This window comes from Scylla paramamosain, chromosome 10 (assembly GCF_035594125.1).
Source record: "Scylla paramamosain isolate STU-SP2022 chromosome 10, ASM3559412v1, whole genome shotgun sequence".
Lineage (NCBI taxonomy): Eukaryota > Metazoa > Arthropoda > Malacostraca > Decapoda > Portunidae > Scylla > Scylla paramamosain.
Window position 1 is genome coordinate 5,132,486 of NC_087160.1, and position 4,584 is coordinate 5,137,069.

Here is a 4,584-nt window from a genome sequence, read left to right on the forward strand (position 1 = left end):
AACCCAGCTAATCATCTCTGTGGCCTTTGAAAATGGTCGTGGAGAGAAAGCAAAGCGTTTCAGAGTACGGCAGGTGTTCGTCAGCGGCGGAAATTTCAGTAAGGAACGAGACACACAAAGATCGATGGTGGAATATTAACTACACTCGTCCCAGGCAACATACGTGGACTGCTACAAAAGCTGGCAGAGATGTTACATTTAAATTCCTTTCAGACTCTTCCAAAGGCCGCGGCGCAGTATGATGTTGCTTCATCTACTCTTCCTCCGCCGGGACACCTCAGGGACGGCCTCACAAGTAACACATAAACACACACGGGAGGAGTAAAGTGAATCCTCCTTGTGGTGAGTAATGGACCCCCTGCGCAAGGCCGCCTCCTAAACCGCAGAATGGTCAAGGCAGGCCGCGACACACACACACACACACACACACACACATATGGAGTCCGTCTGTCGCTCACCGCAGCAGTAGAAGTAATGCTATTTCAAGGCAGGCTGCGGCACACACATGGTCCGCCATTCACTCCCCGGCCACCGCAAGAAGGGTTCAAGTAATAGAATTCTGTGGTGAGGAAACGATGGGTGAAACAGAAGCACGTGAGGAATAAAGTGCTTCCGCTTCCCTCTGTCTCCCCTCACAACCAATTCCCACTCCCTGTGTTGCTTCATCGTACAGGCAATGTTACTATCCTTAGGTAATACTAGATTTACTATATACTTTATTTGTTAAGGAGTATTTTAGACAGAAACGAAGTGGATGTCTAAGATAATTCTTCTCCTTTCAGTTGCTCACATTAGGGATCGCCACAGTGCATCATCCTTCTCCAATAGCCTCGGTCTTCTGCGTTTTCCTCTGTCTTCATTCACTGCATCCATAAAACAATTGGTAAAAATATAATTTGCATTACAGGTGGAAGCGTGACTGGGGTTAAATGAAAAAAAAATTAATACCTTTTCCGAGTATATATGTATAAGACTCATTACGTCTTTCATACGTGCATGTATTTCAGGAACTGTTTCAAAAGACGAATATCAAGACAATTCCTAAACTAAATTGCCCAACTTTTTCATGGAATCTCCTAAAATTATCTTCTCGAAAGCAACATATTAAGCGTTCTTCTTCTTCTTCTTCTTCTTCTTCTTCTTCTTCTTCTTTACCTTCTTATTATTTTAACAATTTTAGTCCCACTGACCACCTTCTTTAACACGTAAAAAATCCACCTCGGGAGACGAATCAGATGCAAAAATATATTCAAGGAAAAAAATGTTCAAGGAAAAAATGTTAAAATTCATTAAGTACAGAAACGTGATGGGCGTTGAATACAAAACGCTCATACTACTTACCATATAATTGTCGCCTGTGTGTCCAGGCTCATATGCATACTGGGAGTGAAGCGCCGCCCTTGTGGTGGCGGCCGGGTGGCGACTAGGAGAGGGGAAAGAGAAGGAATAAAACATGCGCAACACAACACAACACAATAAAACACAATACACCACACCACACCACATCATACAATAGACAACACAACACAACACAACAACACAAAACAATGCAACACATCACACAGCTGCCAGCAAAGTATAGGTGATAATAGAAGGTACCAGGAAAATATCAACATTAATGAAAACAGCGAGTTGGGAAAGCAAACATACGAGAGAATAATAAAAAAAAATGCTAGGAAAGTATGGGTGATAATTGAAGATACCAGAAAAAAAAAATATATGGAAAACAGTGACTAGGGGAAGCGAACATACGAGGAAAAGAAAAAAGAAAAAAATACTGAACGACTCACCAGGAAAATAACTATGAAAATTTAAAGACATCGGTTTAGAATCAACACTATTACGGGAAAAAAAAAAAAAAACTGTGCTGCAAAATATCGGCTAAAATCAACATAATGAAGGTGAAAAAATGTGAATAAGCTAAGCACGAGAATGATGAAAGGAGGGCGCATGCGTAAGAATGTAGAAATGTATAGCGATCGAGATGCGATAGAGAAATGATGCACCACTGAACCAGAAAGAGAGAGAGAGAGAGAGAGAGAGAGAGAGAGAGAGAGAGAGAGAGAGAGAGAGAGATTTAGTGGCTCAGGTCGAACGAGTGAGAGCAAGTTTATATGGCGTTGAATAAAGTGAGAGAGTGAAAATGTGAAGAAAGGGATTGATAATGAAAGATAATGAATGGTGAAGAGGGGAAAGAATGCAGGAACAGAAGACGAGTGAGAGTGAGAGCTAGGAGCGAGGGGAAGAGGTGAGAGGGTGAGTGAGAGTGTGAGGAAGTGATGAGTAGGTGAGAGAAGAGGAGAGGTGCTGGGAAGAGGGTGGGAATGAAGGAGAGGTAATGTAAGGGAGGAAAAGGAAGGAAGTGTGAAGAATTTAGGTGAGAGTGAGGTGAGAGTCGGGTGCGAGTCGGGCTATCACTCATTACCTGGCCCCAATAACCTTAACGGGGCGCTACACACACACACACACACACACACACACACACACACACACACATCCTTGTCAGCACTTCCTATCGTCAGCTTTCATAAGTGGCTGACTGACTTGTGTGTGTGTGTATGTGTGTGTGTGTGTGTGTGTGTGTGTTTGGAGATATTTGTTTGGAAAGATCACCAAGGGTCTGCGCCACAATACGTAGACGATGTAGAACAAATATATCATCATCATCATCATCATCATCATCATCATCATCATATAATTTCCACAGATGTGAATACAAGACAGCTTTCCAAAATATTAATGTTGTGCTGAGATATTTTACTTATATTCTTTTCATTCTCTCTCTCTCTCTCTCTCTCTCTCTCTCTCTCTCTCTCTCTCTCTCTCTCTCTCTCTCTCTCTCTCTCTCTCTCTCTCTCTCTCTCTCTCTCTCTCTCTCTCTCCTTACCTTTAATTACATTCAGTGAAGCAGAAACATAAGATTGCAAAGTCTCAAAAATCCAAGGAAAAATGTTTAATCACCAGTGACGTGGGTGTGTTGATATGCAGAGGGGGTTGCTGAGGATGGGGGGAGGCTAGATAGGCTGGACTAGGGAGAGTTTGCTTAGTTACTATTAATGATAAAATAAAATAGGTAGGGCTTGCTCAATTATTGTTAATGATAAGGAAATAAAGATAAATAGATCTTGCTTCGTTATTGTTAAGGCTGGATTAGGTAAGCCTGGCTCGTAAAGGTCAAATATAATAATAATCATATAACCAAACGTATTCGAGGTCTGTTATTTTAATATAACGCATTCAGCACGTCAGGGGTGCTACGCAGAGTGCCTGGTTAGTGTTCAGAGAAGGATGGAGGGCGTGTAAAGGGTTAAGGAGGTTTGAAGGTGAATGAGGGTCGTGGAAATGACTTTTGAACTCTTTCACTTCCTTCATCACTACACCACCATCACATCCACCACCATCATCACTACTGCTAAGACAACCACCAGTATTACCAACAGCATTTAATACGGGGACTTCCACCACCATCGCCACCACATAGCAAACATCACCTGCACCACCATCACAGGCGGCACGTTCCATCTTCCCCGGAAGTACTGCGTGTTGTAACATTATCCCTTCCCCCCCTCCCCCCACCGAACCCAGCCTGTCCCCGAGGGAGGGGCGTCGCAGCGGTCAGCATGAAGACGATAAAATTACCGGTAGTAACCTTATCCACCCAGGGCTCCACCACGTCCCGCCCAGCCCCGCCCAGTACTGCTGCTGGCACTCTGCCGCGCTGCCACTCAGGCGTGACAGGTGTGCGTATTCAGGCGCACACACAGCACACAGCAGCGCCACGTGCACCGCGCCAGCACGGTCCTCGCCACCACGCACTGTAGGGTGTCACCGTCGCCCATTCACTCCTTTTAGTCACTAAAAGATTCGTCGCTGCGGACAGGATTCGAACCTGTGCGGGCAGAGCCCAATGGATTTCGAGTCCATCTCCTTAACCACTCGGACACCGCAGCCATACCAATAGCAGCGGAAGCCTGCGGCACACTCATCGCGTGACACCTGATTCGGGCGACACGTTATCAGTGTGTGGTGCACTGCTATAGATAAGGTCTGTTGCTGCTGTTATTTGGAGAAAGAGGGGCTTTACTAACAGGTATTTAAGTGTTCCTGCAGCACACAACCACTCACACACCCCCACTCTGACCCTGCCGCCTCGCCCACACCACCCTCCTCACTGCCATCCACGCCCCGCCAGCCTCACCCACGCCACTCACAACCACACAGTTTCCAGCCTCCAGGCTCTGCGTCTTGCCACATTAAGTCCGCTAAGTCGCTCAAAGAGACAGAATTTCATGTCTCGATTGATCTGCGGCACAAGAATGGCCCCCGACCGCAAGACGCCCCTGCGGGCCACCGAGGCGAGGCGGCAAGGGCGGCAGTGCTGAGGTAATGGTGAGAGTGGGATGGCGCCCCAGGGAAGCCTTCATCTGCGTGGTGGGAGTGTTGCCTGGCCCATCAGGAAGCAATGTATTGCCAAGTGTTTATTAGACCGTAAATATGTGACATAATGTGAATATACTACAGGAAGCCGGCGGAGATCAGCTGAGAGGGTTAAAGAAGAGAGCTCTTAATAACAGAGTGATGTTG

The 4,584-nt window shown here is 45.9% G+C and overlaps 1 non-coding gene across 1 annotated transcript; it reads right to left on the reverse strand.

The window, feature by feature from the left end:
• Positions 1–3,868: 3,868 nt before the first annotated feature.
• Trnas-cga (transfer RNA serine (anticodon CGA)) lies at positions 3,869–3,950 on the reverse strand. Its single transcript has one exon. It is a non-coding gene; the product is annotated as a tRNA-Ser (tRNA).
• Positions 3,951–4,584: the final 634 nt, after the last annotated feature.